This window comes from Opisthocomus hoazin, chromosome 25, assembly GCF_030867145.1.
Source record: "Opisthocomus hoazin isolate bOpiHoa1 chromosome 25, bOpiHoa1.hap1, whole genome shotgun sequence".
In the NCBI taxonomy this organism is placed as follows: Eukaryota; Metazoa; Chordata; class Aves; order Opisthocomiformes; family Opisthocomidae; genus Opisthocomus; species Opisthocomus hoazin.
In genome coordinates this window covers 1,247,876-1,265,828 of record NC_134438.1, presented here as the reverse complement: position 1 = coordinate 1,265,828, position 17,953 = coordinate 1,247,876, and positions in this window count along the sequence as shown.

The window sequence follows — 17,953 nt, the reverse complement described above, 5'->3', positions numbered from 1 at the left end:
CCAGGCACCTACGGCAGCCCTGCTCTAAAAATGCGAATGTCTGCAGATAGCTCGCAGGCAGAAAGAGCTAGCCTGGAAAGCTGTTGCACAGCCTCAACTGCCCATGGCACTGCTCGCACAGAGGCGCAGAGACTTCAGTGGCTTAATTGTCTTGCTACCTCAAACCTCAAACATATATTAGGTGGTCCATGCCAGGCGCCTTTGGCAGCTCTGTTCCGAAAATGCGAACGTCTGCAGATAGCTCTCAGCCAGAAAGAGCTAGCCTGGAAAGCTGTTGCTCAGCATCAACTGCTCATGGCACTGCTCGCACAGAGGCACAGAGACTGGGGCTGCTTGCTTGTCTTGCCCCCTCAAACTTCAGACATAACTTAAGCGGTCCATCACGGACACCTCCAGCAGCCCTGCTCTGAAAATGCGAATGTCTGCAGATAGCTGGCAGGCAGAAGGAGCTAGCCTGGAAAGCTGTTGCTCAGCCTCATCTGCCCATGGCACTGCTCGCACAGAGGCACAGAGACTGCGGATGATTGCTTCTCTTGCTACCTCAAACTTCAAAAGTATCTTAGGTGGTCCGTGCCGGCCGCGTCAGGGAGGCCTGCTCTGAAATGCGAACGTCTGCAGATAGCTCGCAGCCACAAAGAGCTAGCCTGGAAAGATGTTGCTCAGCCTCATCTGCCCATGGCACTGCTCGCACAGAGGCACAGAGACTGGGGCTGCTTGCTTGGCTTGCCACGTCATATTTCAGACGTCGCTTTGGGGGTTGTTGCTTGGGGCCTCGGGCAGGCCTGGTCTGAAAATGCGAACGTCTGCAGATAGCTCGCAGGCAGAAAGAGCTAGCCTGGGAAGCTGTTGCTCAGCCTCATCTGCAAATGGCACTGCTCGCACAGGCACAGAGACTGGGGCTGCTTGCTTGTCTTGCCCCCTCAAACTTCAAACGTAGCTTTGGAAGTCAGTGCAGTCGGCCTCCGTCAGACCTGATCTGAAAATGCGAACGTCTGCAGATAGATCGCAGCCACAGAGAGCTCGCCTGGAAAGCTGTTGCTCAGCCTCATCTGCCCATGGCACTGCTCGCACAGAGGCACAGAGACTGGGGCTGCTTGCTTGTCTTGCCACCTCAAACTTCAAACGTAGCTTAGGTGGTCCATGTTGGGCACCTACGGCAGCCCTGCTCTGAAAATGCGAATGTCTGCAGATAGCTCGCAGGCAGAAAGAGCTAGCCTGTAAAGCTGTTGCTCAGCCTCATCTGCCCATGGCACTGCTCGCACACAGGCACAGAGACTCCGGATGATTGCTTGTCTTGCCCCCTCAAACTTCAGACTTATCTTTGGGGGTCCATGACGAGCGCATCCAGCAGCGCTGCTCTGAAAATGCGAACGTCTGCAGATAGCTCGCAGGCAGAAAGAGCTAGCCTGGGAAGCTGTTGCTCAGCCTCATCTGCCCATGGCACTGCTCGCACAGGCAAAGAGACTGGGGCTGCTTGCTTGTCTTGCCATCTCAAACTTGAAACGTAGCTTTGGAAGTCAGTGCAGTCGGCCTCCGTCAGACCTGATCTGAAAATGCGAACGTCTGCGGAAACATCGCAGCCACAGAGAGCTCGCCTGGACAGCTGTTGCTCAGCCTCATCTGCCCATGGCACTGCTCGCACAGAGGCACAGAGAGTGGGGCTGCTTGCTTGTCTTGCTACCTCAAACTTAAAACATATATTAGGTGGTCCATGCCAGGCGCCTTCGGCAGCTCTGTTCCGAAAATGCGAACGTCTGCAGATAGCTCGCAGCCAGAAAGAGCTAGCCTGGAAATCTCTTGCTCAGCCTCAACTGCTCATGGCACTGCTCGCACAGAGGCACAGAGACTGGGGCTGCTTGCTTGTCTTGCCCCTTCAAACTTCAGACATAACTTATGCGGTCCATCACGGGCACCTCCAGCAGCCCTGCTCTGAAAATGCGAACGTCTGCAGATAGCTCGCAGACAGAAAGAGCTACCCTGGAACGATGTTGCTCAGCCTCATCTGCCCATGGCACTGCTCGCACAGGCACAGAGACTGGGGCTGCTTGCTTGTCTTGCCATCTCAAACTTCAAACGTAGCTTTGGAAGTCAGTGCAGTCGACCTCCGTCAGACCTGATCTGAAAATGCGAACGTCTGCAGATAGATCGCAGCCACAGAGAGCTCGCCTGGAAAGCTGTTGCTCAGCCTCATCTGCCCATGGCACTGCTCGCACAGAGGCACAGAGACTGGGGCTGCTTGCTTGTCTTGCCACCTCAAACTTCAAACGTAGCTTAGGTGGTCCATGCCGGGCGCCTCCGGCAGCCCTGCTCTCAAAATGTGAACGTCTGCAGATAGCTCGCAGCCAGAAAGAGCTAGCCTGGAAAGCTGTTGCTCAGCCTCATCTGCCCATGGCACTGCTCGCACAGAGGCACAGAGACTGCGGATGATTGCTTGTCTTGCCCCCTCAAACTTCACACATATCTTCGGGGGTTCGTGCCGGGCGTCTCCAGCAGCCCTGCTCTGAAAATGTGAACGTCTGCAGATAGCTCGCAGCCAGAAAGAGCTAGCCTGGAAAGCTGTTACTCAACCTCAACTGCTCATGGCACTGCTCGCACAGAGGCACAGAGACTGTTTCTGCTTGCTTGTCTTGCCTCCTCCAACTTCAAACGTAGCTTTGGGGTTCCTTGCAGGCGGCCTCCGGTAGCCCTGCTCTAAAAATGCGAACGTCTGCATATAGCTCGCAGGCAGAAAAAGCTAGCCTGGAAAGCTGTTGCTCAGCCTCATCTGCCCATGGCACTGCTCGCACAGAGGCACAGGGACTGGGGCTGCTTGCTTGTCTTGCCACCTCAAACTTCAAACGTAGATTAGGTGTTCCGTGCCGAGGGCCTCCGGCAGCCCTGCTCTGAATATGCCAACATCTGCAGATAGCTCACAGCTTAACAGGAAGAATGATGTGCGGAGTTGGAAACTTAAGAATGGGTCATTCCTCCCTTTTCCCCACCGCTGTTTGAGCAGGAGCGGAGTGTAGTTCCGCAGGCATTTGTGACCAGCTGCAGTTCGCGTAACGCACTTTCCATGGGACTCGCACCACAGATGGGGAAGATACTGCGGAAAAGTCACCTGCTGTGCTTACACGTGACAGGCAGTGATGGTCTGGGGCTGTGACTGCCCTGAGGTGGGGGTCCTCGCTGCTGCAGAAAGCCAGCAGCAGTCAGTTAATACAGAGTTGTTGCAAAGTGTTTCCTCCTCATCCCTCCCAAATGAATAGAGACAGTGTTTATGAGGGAACTCGGTCACCAAGATGTGTGGGTTTTTTATTCTTTCAACCCTCAGACTTACGGCAAGAGCTAGCAGTACGGGAGAGGCAACAAGAAGTCACCCGAAAGTCAGCGCCCAGTTCTCCGACTCTAGACTGTGAAAAGATGGATTCGGCTGTCCAGGCATCTCTCTCCTTGCCAGCTACACCTGTTGGAAAAGGATCAGAAAATAGTTTTCCTTCCCCAAAATGTATAATTTGTAGAATCTGTGTCTAGTTGTTAGGCAGTACCTGCAGCTTGTTAACAAACAATTTCAGGCCAGGTGCTTGTTGGTGAACTTCAAGTAAGTGTAGGTAGGTGTGGATCCCACCTGCATTGGATCAGGTGTGTTTAAATCCGGGGGCAGCATCAGGTGCATTTAAGGAGTATAATCAGTAAACAGCATGGAGAAGCAGGATGGTGAAGCTTAGATACTGCTTTTACCGGGGCAAGGGTTTGTGCTCTGCAGTGGATGCCTGCAGCAGAGCTCTGAAGACCTTTGAGATCGCAGGGAAGTGCAGTGGCTGATATTTCTGCTTAAATGTGGGGCAGCAGTGGTGAGTAAATAGTGGGCAGTAATTCAAACAGTCTAGACTGCCCCTGTTACAACACACACTTTTTGGGGGTCTTGTTTTCTCTATGAGGCAGCAGGGTGTTAGTCCAGTCCGCTTCCCTGTCTGGAAGGCTCTGGACAACTGCAAGGATTAATACGTTATTTTTCAAATTAGAAAGAATAGATTCCAGGGGAAGCTCTGGCTGGATTAGATGGATTGCGGGCAATAGCCTTGCAGATGGAGAGTGCGAGAACTCTGTGTGTAGTTCTAATGGGAAAGAGGGCAGTGGACAGGAATTAAGCTTTTTCATTTTTCCATGGCTAGTGATCATGTAGTCTGCGTGTTATTGTGGGGTAATTGTGTGAATAGCCTGCAGTAGGATTTTAGATTTACTTTTTTAGGTTGGAGTTGATTTATTGAAATTGAAACAAACAAAAAAAAACCAAATAAAAAAACCTGTGGAGAAGTGCAGCAGGTAATAAAATGTGTCTGTGTTTGCAGCTATACCAAATGGATTTGGTACCAGCCCCCTTACTCCTTCGGCTAGAATATCTGCGCTCAACATTGTGGGAGATCTGTTGCGGAAAGTAGGGAGAGTGCTCTGAACTGAAGTATTCCTGTCTCGGTGGGGTTGTCACTGAGCTTTCATCCTTGTGCACAATCACAAGGTCTTGGCCTGTGCTGTAGTTTCCAAAGCATCCATATTCAGTGTTTAGTATGTGATAATGTATTTTTTTAATGATCTTGATTTGTAAAGCATATTACTAAGGTTCTGATTCCAACTTTGGGTGATAAAATTCATATTTGGAGTAAGAAGTTTCTCAAGCACTTTTGTGTATGGGGTTAGACATTGTCAGCCACTTGTTCTTACCTCAGGTGTGGCCTGTGGCTTCCTCTCTAGTGAGACCCAGGTGCAGAACTGGCACTCAGACTCTGGGTGCCTGCTGCACAGTAACTGTGTGTCATGGGAGGGGAGCTGAGATCATGCCTGGGGAGATCTGCAACAGGTGCTGAAAACAGAAAAAAAAGTAGAAGCCTGTGATAAGAAAGTGAGGAAATAAATCAGGAGAAAGCCAAATGTTCCCATCTGTAGTTGATGGGGAATTGAAATGCGTGAGCCTTTAAAGGGATTACCACAATAAGCAAGGAAGAAGTGGTTTAAACATCTGTTACAGTGTTGTTTAGGATGCCAGGCTTTCCAGTTGAATGAAGGCGACTCTTGAGTTATGAGAAGCTTGTTGACATGCCTCAGTGGCTGATGTTCTGAGTGGAAGCATGGGTAGCCTCCGTGTCTCGCCGCCGGTGCTGGCTTTCCTCTGTCTCTTGTGGTTAGCACTGAGAACAGCAATAGCTGCAGTACAGGCAGTTGTTTTAGCAAAGTTTGAAATTAAAAATTAACTCATTGTTCATGTTTGGAGTCGGTGAGCTCGTAGCTGGTTTGAAAGGGCAGCAGGATAACTCGGGGCTATGGAGTAACATGTTTAAAATGGGATCATTGTGAGTAAGAGTCTGCAGGGGATTTAGAGAGCTTAAGCACAATCCCGTGTGATTACTCTGCAAGGACAGGAAATTCCAAATAAGAATGCTTGTTCCCAGCCTGCTCCGAGACACACGCTCTGCCACTGGTACAAAATTCCAGCTCATGCATTTGTTCAGTAATGATTAGAGGATGTTTAGGATTTCTGTGGCTTTGGCTACTCATAAGATGCCTCATCCTGAGCCTCAGACTCCATTTCTCTGCAAGAAGTTTCCCCTCAGCTTTCTTGCATGCAGCTGAGATAGAGTCACTTGGCACAGATCACACAGGCTATTTCCAGCTGATAGGTGCTTTGAGACCAAGAGGTAGGTAGTTATCTATATCTCACAGGGTCACAGAATGGTGGGGGTTGGAAGGGACCTCTGTGGGTCACCCAGTCCAGCCCCCTGACCAAGCAGGGTCACCCAGAGCAGGCTGCACAGGACCTTGTCCAGGAGGGTCTGAGTATCTCTAGAGAAGGAGACTCCACAGCCTCTCTGGGTAGCCTGTTCTAGTGCTCTGTCACCCTCAGAGTGAAGAAGTTGTTCTTCATGTTCAGCTGGAACTTCCTATTGTTCAATTTGTACCTGTTGCCCCTTGTCGCTGGGCACCACTGAAAAGAATCTGGCCCCATCCTCTTGACACCGACCCTGAAGATGTTTCTAGGCAGTTATAAGGTCCCCTCTCTGCCTTCTCTTCTCCAGGCTGAACAAGCCCAGCTCCCTTAGCCTTTCCTCGTAGGAGAGATGCTCCAGTCCCCTCACCATCTTTGCAGCCCTCCGCTGGACTCTCTCCAGTAGCTCCTCATCTTTCTTGAACTGGGGAGCCCAGAACTGGACAGACTACTGCAGATGGGGCCTCACTAGGACCAAGTAGAGGGGAAGGAGAACCTCCCTCGACCTGCTGACCACAATATATCTGCCTATATAGCCACTGAGTAAGCTTGCATGGATTTCTAGAACACTGTGTAGTGTTCACTTACTTGTGATAGCGTGCCAGTGTCTTATCAGTGGAATATTTTTCTACGTGGAATGGGACCAAGCCCCGTGTTTGGGGAGATGAGGTTTTGTCTCCGCTGTATGCATTTGCAAGTGTATGAATGCTCCCATGCGCAGGGTGGATGTAATAAATTGTTGCAAGGACTTTCTGCTAGACCGGACTGCTATTGAAGCAAAGCCTCAGTTTGTGACAGACAGCAGAAAGGGCAGGGGGTGTGCTGCAGTGAAGGAGAGAATCAGGATTTTGGCCTCCCTTCTGGCAGGAGTCAGCAGATGAGGCAGAGACTGTCACCTTGTACAGGGGAACAAGATCTCACCAGGCTTGCTGCGAAGTAATACAGATGAGGTACAGACCACAGAGACAGGCTTAGTTGCTGCCTTGGGTTCCTCATCTGATGCTGTAGCACTTCTTGTTCTGAAGCATACCAATGGCACTTAACAAACTGGCTTTGTTTTGCAGGCCAAGATTAAGAAAGAAATGCTAGAAGGCATTGCCCTGGAGAAAAAAATTCGAATTTCCAAATACAAACTCCCAAATACAAAGTCCCTCGTAAAACTTGAGGATTCTGCTTTAGGCTCTGTCTTAGACTTCTGATTAGCTTATGCCAGCCTTACTGCAGCTGCTGAAGCAGGAAGTTTTGGTAACTGCTGCTAGGAATTGGCTTCCTTATTTTAGGTAATTAATTGAGTGTTGATATGTTGTAAAATCTGAGCCCTGATGGAGCTGAGTCACGCGTGGCAGTCTGCGTCAGCATCTCGTTGTGTGGGTTTCCTTTGTGGTTGGATGACAGAGAAAATGACAGCTTTGTTCCCATTCAGTTCAGCTTTCGCCAAAGGTGATCACACTGGGTTCCTGATCGTGGTGATCTTGGGGTCATGACACAGCCTGAACTTGAGCAGCAAAATACTTCCTCTTAATGGTATTATTTTTTTGACGTCATTTTTTTTTTTCCCCTTTCACAGGCCTTAGAATCCAAATTAGCTGCTTGCAGAAATTTTGCAAAGGACCAGGCATCACGGAAATCCTACATTTCAGGGAATGTTAACAGCGGCGTGATGAACAGCAATGGCACAAAGTACCCTCATCCGGGACATACTTCTTTCTTTGACAAAGGGTAAGTAAGGATATGCTTTTATCCTGAAAGGGAGTGTGTTTCAGGATGCTACTTGGAGCAGAAGTTATTCTTGGTTTGTCTTTAGCCCACCACAGCTTTCATCCTATAGGACAAATAAATTGTGGAGCCAGTCTCAAGGGGATGGGGAGGGTGACAGTGCTGATTTCTGTAAAGCACAGAGCAAAGCAAGCGTGATTGTCTCGTAGCTGGCAGGGGGTCAGTGCCTGTCCTGTCCCTCTGCTGCCGAATCTCTTGGCAGCTGCATCTCAGGTAATAAAAAAATCAACCCAGGCAGCAAACCTGCTGGTGAAGTGAACGTGCCCTTCGAAAGGATCTCAAGTAAGTAGCGGTGGAGTTGCCATAGCTACTGGTGTGCTCACACGGGGGAAGTACGTGATGGCAAATCTGGAGGTTCCCTTGGTGAGAACAGCTGAGTGCAGGCAGCAAATGCTCGCTTGGAGGGTGGTGTCCTGTTTGCTCTACTTCCCCCTCTATGAGGGGAAAAAGAAAACGTCATTAAGGGCATAGTTCTGGCTGATCGAGGGAGCAACTGCTTCCATGCTGTCTGTGCTGTGCGTCAGCCGTGAAGCCAGAAACTGCTTTCACAGGAGAAACGACCCCGTGTGTCTCCCGTGACTCGCCCGTGGTCAGGGCTTTCCGCACATCCTCAATGCAGAATTTATTTTGGAGAAGTAAATGAGCAGTTGCCGACTGAGCTGAGCTTCCTACATTCATCCTCGTTTGAGCTGAATTGTGTTGCTACGTGGGTAGCGGGGCAAGTTGCATCTTAGAAACTGGTATTCAGAGTTTTTTTAGAGTCACTGTTGTTTGCTGGTTTTGGAAAAGAAGACTTTGGAGACATAACAAAGTCAGTGTCCTGTGTAAATCGGACAGACTTTTGGGTCGTCTGTGCACTGCAAGGCTGGCTGGGGTCTGTGCATCACCACGGCAGCTCACACTTGCAGGGCACGGGCGATATTTCAGGTACAAGCTGTCAGGGTAGTTGCTAGGGAGAGATTATAGCTGTTCTTAGGATGCAGCATGGCTATATCGAGTTGTGGTGTGACAAATAACCTGATTGCTGTGTGGGGTGGGGTCACTTTTAATTATCTGGATTGTCATCACACTTGCTATCTGGGCTGGCTGCCTGGAGTTACCAGCAGGTTGTAGCTGAAAAAGGTTTAGAAACCCACCCTCCTGAAAACTAACTTCTACAGCAGAGCTGGAGGATGTTAGTGGGCTAGAAAAGGGGGTGGAAATGACTGACGTCCTTATCGGCAGGTTGTTAGAGATCCCTGCTGTCCTGTCCTCCTCCTCTGCGCGCCCACATGCTGTTGACAGCGGATGGCCCGTGCCTCTTCCCCGCATCGGCTCCTGCTCAATCTTGCTGCCCCTGTGGAGGTCTCTGAGTGCTGGGGCTGATGGCAGTGTCTGTGCTGGGCACGCGTCTCCGTGGCTGCCGTGTAAAACCTGTACAACTTTGCATGTGTAAGCTGAACCGAGCTCTGAACCGCAATGTGGTCAGCCCCATCACGCCCGCACGCTGCAGCAGCCGCCCAGCTCCAGCCGCGCTGGCAGGAGTCGGACCTGGAGCATGCGGCGGTGGCTGGGCACGAGGGGTTGAGGCAAGGCATGCCTTGCTTATCCCCTCTCCTCCTCTCTCCCCAGCCCCTGTACTCTCCTCCCTGCCCTTCATTGTTGCTGGAGCCTGAAACAGCCACATGTGATTGTAGATGCCATCCCATCTGCAGCCGCTGCCTAAAGAGCAGCCGGTTGTTGGGTGGTGGGAATGGGACAGAGGTAACTCAGCTGCAGCATTACATTTCCACTTACTTTCCTTCCTCTGCCATTTTGTTGGTTAAAGTGTTTGGCCAGTCTCCATCTCCTGTCAAACATCTGTTCTTTGCTTGCTGAGCGGAGCTGAGCAGGCAGCCGAAGACAGCGATGGGCAGGAGCTGACATAGGGGAGCGTCACTTTAGCAGAGGCCTGGAGGACAGCTGGGCCCGCAGCGAGGCTTTGCTGGGGAATTGGAAGAGTCAGGACTTGCCTACTTTTTCAAAACTCAGTGTCTGCTGTGAGATTAGATTCCTGCAGACTTGTTCCTTCAGGAATGTGCTGTTACTGTTCGGATGCCTGGGCATGGCAGAACAGCACCTGAGGATGTTCTCGAATAGATACTTGTTTTTTTTGGTGTTGTAATATTTCTTAATTGGTTATTAACTTCGATCCAGTTGGGGAACAAAATGGCTCTGACTTTGATGGGCTCTGCAGAGCCTTGGCACTTGAACAGCAGAGCTGAGGCAGCATGTGAGCCAGCATGTAGTGTTTGTTGCTTGAGGCATGAACTCCGTGTTCACTGCTCCCCCACTCCCCTGCCCGCACTCTTATCAAAGTCCTTGTAGATGGTGTTTATGCTTAGGTTATTTTGGTCAATCTGCTGGGCTTTGTTTTATTCAAACAAGCTCAGGTTTGAATGTGAGAAGCACCTCTGCTTGCACACTTGTAGCAGTCCCGTGAAGCACGTAGGGATATTTACACAGTGCACACAGTTACCCCAACCCTGATCGTAATACATCAGGCAGTGAAAGCAGGGCGGTCTTCCCGTTCCCTAGTCCGCCTTATGAAAAAGTTTTCCTGGAAAAGAGGGACGTGTGGGTACCTCGGATGCAGGTGAGTAATCCCATGTCCTGTAACGTGCTTTGCAATGCTCCAGGCTTTTATCTGGGTCACGCGCTTGCGGCCGTGGAGTATGGTGGGAGTGCTGGTTTTTGCTGAAATAGGACCCCTCGTCTGCCCGGGCAGAGGTGGAAGGGGAGAGGTCTGGTGAGGTTCAGCTGAACACCTTTGCTTTGCCCCATTCCTTGCGTCCAGGGTTAGGGCCAAGAACGTCTTTATCGTGTGCATAAACTGTTTCAATTTTTCTCCACTAGGCGTGAAAAGGTCGTATTCCCCACCTTGGTCATGGGTAAATGAATTCATTTGCAATGATAAGCTGCATGCGTTTTAACTCGGTGCTTGGAGGTGCAGAGTCGGTGGTTGTGCTAACTGCGTGGGGTAGTTCTCTCAGCGTTACAAACTAATGGTCCATGATCAAAGCCTGAGGCCGCAATCCCTCTCTTTCTCCTTACTTTAGATAAACTCCTCTGCTGCTGTGACCTGTTGCAAACATAAGATTGAGTGCTGCTTGCTTTCTTGATCTAATCAATAGTTCTTCAAATACATGCATGGTTCTGATTGAATCAGTCACATCAGAGATACAGGATGAAGTATCCCTGCTGTTAATTTAGTGAATTTTGAAAGTTAGTTTGCCCTTTGGTCGTGTATTTCCTTCGACGTTTCATTGCTGTCGTCTTGTCGATGCTCGGTTGCCGTGGTTCTGGCCGATGGGAAAGCCAACAAAGGCACAGATGTGCTGGGAGCCAGCCAGGGTTGCAGAGCAGGGGCGGAGGACGGTGTGATCAGCAGCGTGCGCGTTGAGACAGCAGTGCTCCGGCTCAGTGCCACCGTCCCTGCCCGCCACAGCCGTGCCAGCTGGAAGAAGCCTGCGCAGACCCCGGGGTCCCGGGCTCTGTGGGGGGATCCTGGGCACAGGGGCTCGGTGCAGGCACCACCTCCAGCATCCAAGGGTCTGGCTCGTCTCCCTCATCTGCCTCTCGAGGGAGCGCGGAGAGTTCCCTGTGCTGTCGAAAGGTGCAGGTCCCTGCCAGGTTCATCTGCCACAGCCTTGTCCCCATCTTCACAGAATCACAGAATCACAGAATAGTAGGGGTTGGAAGGGACCTCTGTGGGTCATCTAGTCCAACCCCCCTGCCGAAGCAGGGTCACCTACAGTAGGCTGCACAGGATCTTGTCCAGGCGGGTCTTGAATATCTCCAGAGAAGGAGACTCCACAACCTCCCTGGGCAGCCTGTTCCAGTGCTCCGTCACCCTCAGAGGGAAGAAGTTCCTCCTCATGTTCAGACGGAACTTCCTGTGCCTCAGTTTGTGCCCATTGCCCCTTGTCCTGTCAGTAGGCACCACTGAAAAGAGCTTGTCCCCATCCTCCTGACACCCACCCTTCAGATATTTGTAGGCATTTATAAGGTCCCCTCGCAGCCTTCTCTTCTTCAGGCTGAACAAGCCCAGCTCCCTCAACCTCTCCTCGTAGTGGAGATGCTCCAGTCCCCTCACCATCCTTGTAGCCCTCCGCTGGACTCTCTCCAGTAGCTCTTCATCCTTCTTGAACTGGGGAGCCCAGAACTGGACACAGTACTCCAGATGAGGCCTCACCAGGGCAGTGTAGAGGGGAAGGAGAACCTCCCTTGTCCTGCTGGCCACACTCTTCTTGATGCACCCCAGGATCCCATTGGCTTTCTTGGCAGCCAGGGCACACTGTTGGCTCATGGTTAACCTGTCGTCCACCAGGACACCCAGGTCCCTCTCTGCAGAGCTGCTCTCCAGCAGGTCCACCCCAAGCCTGTACTGGAGCCTGGGGTTGTTCCTCCCCAGGTGCAGGACCCTGCACTTGCCCTTGTTGAACCTCATCAGGTTCCTCTCTGCCCAGCTTTCCAGCCTATCCAGGTCACGCTGAATGGCAGCACAGCCTTCTGGTGTATCTACCACACCTCCCAGTTTGGTGTCATCAGCAAACTTGCTGAGGGTACATTCTAACTCTTCATCCAGGTCGTTGATGAAGAAGTTAAACAAGACTGGGCCCAGTACTGACCCCTGAGGGACACCACTTGTCACCAGCCTCCAACTAGACTCAGCGCCGCTGATGACAACCCTCTGAGTTCTGCCATTCAGCCAGTTCTCAATCCACTTCACCGACCACTCATCCAGCCCACACTTCCTCAGCTTCCCCAGGAGGATATCATGGGAGACTGTGTCGAAAGCCTTGCTGAAGTCAAGGTAGATAACATCCACGGCTCTCCCTTCGTCTACCCAGCCAGTCATGTCATCGTAGAAAGCTATCAGATTGGTCAGGCATGATTTCCCCTTGGTGAATCCATGCTGACTACTCCTGATAACCTTCTTTTCTTCCACTTGCCTCATGATGGCCTCCAGGATAAGCTGCTCCATCACCTTTCCCGGGATGGAGGTGAGGCTGACCGGCCTGTAGTTCCCTGGGTCCTCCTTCTTGCCCTTTTTGAAGATTGGAGTGACATTGGCCTTTCTCCAGTCCTCAGGCACCTCTCCTGTCCTCCAGGACCTCTCAAAGATGATGGAGAGTGGCTCAGCAATGACATCCACCAGCTCCCTCAGCACTCGTGGGTGCATTCCATCGGGGCCCATGGATTTGTGGATGTCCAGATCGCTTAAGCGATTCCTCACACAGTCCTCCTCGACCAAGGGAAAGTCGTTCTCTTTGTAGGCTTCATCTCTTACCTCCGGGGCCTGGGATTCCTGAGGGCCAGTCTTAGCACTGAAGACTGAAGCAAAGAAGGCATTCATTAGCTCTGCCTTCTCCGCATCCTCCGTCACCAGGACACCCTCCTCATTCAGCAGCGGCCCCACGTTGTCCCTAGCCTTCCTTTTGCTGCTGATGTAGTTGAAGAAGCCCTTCTTGTTGTTTTTGACATCCCTTGCCAGCTTCAATTCCAGGTGAGCCTTGGCCTTCCTCGTCGCATCCCTGCATGCTCTCACTACGTTTCTGTACTCTTCCCAAGTGGCCTGTCCCTCTTTCCACATTCTATGCACCTTTCTCTTCTGCCTGATCTCCGCTAGAAGCTCTTTGTTTAACCATGCAGGTCTCCTGCCTCCTTTGCTAAATTTCTTTCTCAGGGGGATGCATTGCTCCTGTGCATGGAAGAAGTGTTGTTTAAAAAGCGACCAGCTTCCTCCTTGCATCTCCGTGCTGGGCGTTCCTCTGCCTCCTTGTGCTGTTACTGCTGCTTGGGTGTGTTTCAAAGCACTGCCCTGCCTGAAAACTCCCTTTTCCTCTTGTTTTATTGGGGGGCTGGTCTCCAAGCATGCTTTGAGCCCATCCATTTACTCCTCAGCCTGGGCTATTCAGCAACAGCAGAATTTTCTGCTGAGGCTTTGTTGGATACTTAGAGTTGAGAGAGTCTTGGAGATAAGGTGCCAAGCACAAAATACAGCTTGGAATAAAGATTAATATGTAAAAATCTGTCTTTAGCAATCACAGGGCAGAGAGAGCAGTTGGAAACGGGCACAAGGTCCACGTCACTGCACGGGCAGGCAGTCAGGAGCATCCATCAGAAACCACTGCTGGGGCTGTTCCCAGCAGGGACTGGGGCTTCGGCTCCCTGTGAAGCACCCCTGAGCCCAGTTTCTTAGGAAGCCCAGAGCAAGGGCGCAGCGCGGGCCCCGCAGAGTGGGTCGGGTCTGAGGGATGGCGAAATGAGGCAGAAGCAGCAGGCAAGTGATCTGGCTGGGATTAGTGGCTGCGGACAGGTCTCCAGGCTGTCGGGCAGCGTCAGCTCCGTGCAGGATCCCCGCGCCTGTGTCAGGCCTGGGCAGAGCAGCTGAAGGCTGGAGCGATGCATGTGCTCCTCCCAGCACTGTCGGAGACCTTGGAGACCGGGCGCAAGAACTTCTCTTCCCCGCTCTCCTCTGGGAGGTTAGCCAGGAGTCATCCAGCATACTTTATTTGTTATTTTTCACAGTTCCTCTGTTTAATGTATTTTAATTTCACAGAATCACAGAATGGTAGGGGTTGCAAGGGACCTCTGTGGGTCTCCAGCCCAACCCCCTGCCCAAGCAGGGTCACCCAGAGCAGGCTGCACAGCACCGCATCCAGGCGGGTCTGGAATATCTCCAGAGAAGGAGACTCCACAGCCTCCCTGGGCAGCCTGGGCCAGGGCTCCGTCACCCTCAGAGGGAAGAAGTTCTTCCTCGTGTTCAGCTGGAGCTTCCTCTGCTTCAGTCTGTGCCCGTTGACCCTTGTCCTGTCGCTGGGCACCTACTTACTGCAGGGGGATGGGCTAGATGGCCTCTGAAGGTCCCTTCCAACCCAAACCATTCTGTGAAAGAGCAGCCCGGAGTTTAGTGCAGGAAACGTGACAGAGTTGTAGAGCTGGGCTTGAACGCAGCTCATCAGACCTGAGCACACCCAGGCTGCTGACGTGGAATGCCACTTTTCTCTGATCCTTTCAGAAGGGAGCAAAGTACCACGTTTTAATCCAGTTTGGGTTGTTTTTTTTTTGTTGTTGTTTGGTTTTGTTTCCCCCCCCCATCCTACTTGTCAGAGGTGCTTCCGAGCTGTTAACTAATTTGCAGAGTCGTGTCAGGATCAGGTTGGCTTCATGGCCCGTCATCCAAATGTAGACAGTGAGATACGTCTGCCCCTGAGCTTCTTCCAGCAGCTTTTTACTGCGTGCAGCCAGGGAGGCACCTCCCTGTATCAAGGCAATGCTCGAATGGGAGTTGAAGTTTCCAGCTCAATGGGGAGGAGGTGGGAAAGGTGGTTTCTCCCTGCTCTGAGCCAGGCTGTGCTAGTGTGGGTGTTTAACAGCGAGGCTTTCGACACGGTTTCCCATAACATCCTTCTAGGGAAGCTCAGGAAGTGTGGACTGGAGGAGTGCTCGGTGCGGTGGATTGAGAACTGGCTGAATGGCAGAGCTCAGCGGGTTGTCATCAGTGGTGCCGAGTCTGGTTGGAGGCCGGTAACTAGTGGTGTGCCTCAGGGGTCAGTACTGGGCCCAGCCTTGTTCAACTTCTTCATCAATGACCTGTATGAAGAGACTGAGTGTACCCTCAGCAAGTTTGCTGATGACACCAAACTGGGAGGTGTGATAGACACAGCGGAAGGCTGTGCTGCCATTCAGCGTGACCTGGACAGGCTGGAGAGCTGGGCAGAGAGGAACCTGATGAGGTTCAACAAGGGCAAGTGCAGGGTCCTGCACCTGGGAAGGAACAACCCCAGGCACCAGTACAGGCTGGGGCGGACCTGCTGGAGAGCAGCTCTGCAGAGAGGGACCTGGGTGTCCTGGTGGATGACAGGGTGACCATGAGCCAGCAGTGTGCCCTGGGTGCCAAGAAGGCCAATGGGATCCTGGGGTGCATCAAAAGGAGTGTGGGCAGCAGGGTGAGGGAAGTTCTCCTTCCCCTCTACTCTGCCCTGGTGAGGCCCCATCTGGAGTACTGTGTCCAGTGCTGGGCACCCCAGTTTAAGAAAGATGAAGAGCTACTGGAGAGAGTCCAGCGCAGGGCTATGAGGATGGTGAGGGGACTGGAGCATCTCTCCTACGAGGAAAGGCTGAGGGAGCTGGGCTTGTTCAGCCTGAAGAAGAGAATGCTGAGAGGGGACCTTAGAAATGCTGATAAATATCTGCAGGGTGGGTGTCAGGAGGACGGGGCCAGACTCTTTCCAGTGGTGCCCAGCGACAGGACAAGGGGCAATGGGCACAAACCGAAGCTGAGGAAGTTCCAGCTGAACACGAGGAAGAACTTCTTCCCTCTGAGGGTGACGGAGCCCTGGCCCAGGCTGCCCAGGGAGGCTGTGGAGTCTCCTTCTCTGGAGATATTCCAGTCCCGCCTGGACGCGGTGCTCTGCAGCCTGCTCTGGGTGACCCTGCTTGGGCAGGGGGTTGGGCTGGGTGACCCACAGAGGTCCCTTCCAACCCCCACCATTCTGAGATTCTATGGGGAAAGGAAACAGCCTGACTCCCTGCGGCAGCGAGCTGCGTTACCATGGGAATCTGTTCTTGCTAGCGACTGTCGGGATTTTAGCTCTTCATGGAAGGAGCTTGTGACTGCCCAGTGCAACGGCAGCAGCCTCTGAGGTTGCTGGCGGGGTTTTTTCATCCCTGACGCAGGAGCTGCAAGGTCACAGGTGAATGTGCGCAGCACAGGAACGGGAGTGCGGAAACTGCACTGCTCTGCCCGGGGATGCAGTAGTGAGCCACCGCGCGTGGGCTGGTGGCATCTCGGTCCCGTGGGCAGTGACGGCAGCGAGCGGGATGTGCTCCGCGGAGTGGACGCAGCCTGGGACCCCGGAACTGCCGGTTCCTGGCTTGGCTTCGAGCTCGTCAGGAGAGCCCTCGGCTTCTCTTCCTTCTTGCTTCTACTCACCGCAGCTCTGGGCAGCAGAGGCTGTCTCCTCAGGTGTTCCCTCTCCCAAACGTAGCTCTGCCAGGAGGGATCTCAATGGCATCTTCTGGGGTGCCGGTGGTTCGGGCGAAGCTGGTGAAGGGCTGCAGAGGCAGCACTTGGGAGCCAGCAGATGTCGAGGTAGGGACCTTGCATGGCTGGGGGAGTTCTCCCTCGCCTTTGTTATTACAAACCCGACTGTGAGGGCAGGGTGCTGGTTCTGGGACAACAGTGGGGGTGGACGTGCTGTCCTGATATGGGGATGCCATCGCTTCTGGTTGTCAAGGCTGTGGTGGTGGTGATGATCAGCAGATGGTGATCCTGGGCAGACGCTGTGTGTTGAGCCTGATCACAGAAGATCTGCCAAAGCCAGAACGGAGTAGAGATGGAAAAGCTGTCAGACCCGTGTTCTCCTCTCGCAGCCCACCAGCACCCGTGAAGAGGGGAGGGGAGCTGGCCGTGGGGAGCGAGCCTGCAGCGCTGCTGTGCCCGGCCCCTCAGCTGCCCAGAGCCCGGCGTGGGGGCCTGGGGTCTGCGCAGGAGCTGCTTGTCCTCCTGGGGTGGTCATCAGGCAGCACCCACCACCTCCAGGCAGCGGGGTGAGCACCCACCTGCGCCTGTCCCTGGCTGCGGGTGGGCGCAGCCATGGGAGCCCTGTTGTGGTCACAGTGGCCTTGCAGCCATCGTACAGCCAGGGTGAGGTGAGAGGGGAGGAGAGGGGTCTGTTCTCCAGCTGCTGGGGCCGGGAGGGGTGAGCGGTGCCATCTCCTGGGGCTCATCACTTACCGGCCTGTCTCTTCTTGCTCCTCAGGGCAGTAAACGGCTTTGCTCAAGGTCCCCCCGGACTGGGAGCCTCTCGACCGTCCTCGGCGCCTGGCATGCTCCCCCTGAGCGTATGAGCCCGCAGGAGGTCGTGTTTGGACTTGCGGATGCTTTTCTCAGCCCACCATGAGCAGAACTGCTCCCGATTGCTGCCCATTCCTGCCCCGCTGGAACACGACCTGCGCCCTGCTGCCCGAGGAGACCCTGAGCTCATGGCCCTCCATGTCACATTAATACAGTTTGTTTTCTCCTGTCGCTGTAGCGGACGTTCTCTGCCTTGGCCCCACACCCCGTGCTGCTCAAGCTGCCACCCACAGTGCTCTGTTTCACGGGCTGCAGGAGTCTTGCTCGGCCCGGCGGTCCTCAGCCCCTCACCGTATCTCTTCTCTAACTTAGGTTTGGCAGTGTTTCTCCCTGCCTGCTCCAGCATCCTGCTGCTCAGGACGGGCAGCTGCTGCCCTCCCGGTAAGGCTCAGACCTCAGACCCCTGGCTGAGGCTGCGCCGCGGCTCTTTGGACAGGAATCAGGTCCATGACTCAGTTACCGCAGCTTAATAAATCACTGCGGGGCCAGCGCGTGGCTGTGGGTTGGAGTGGGCATGGGAGGCTGAGCTGCGCAGCCCTACGGGGGGGAGGGAT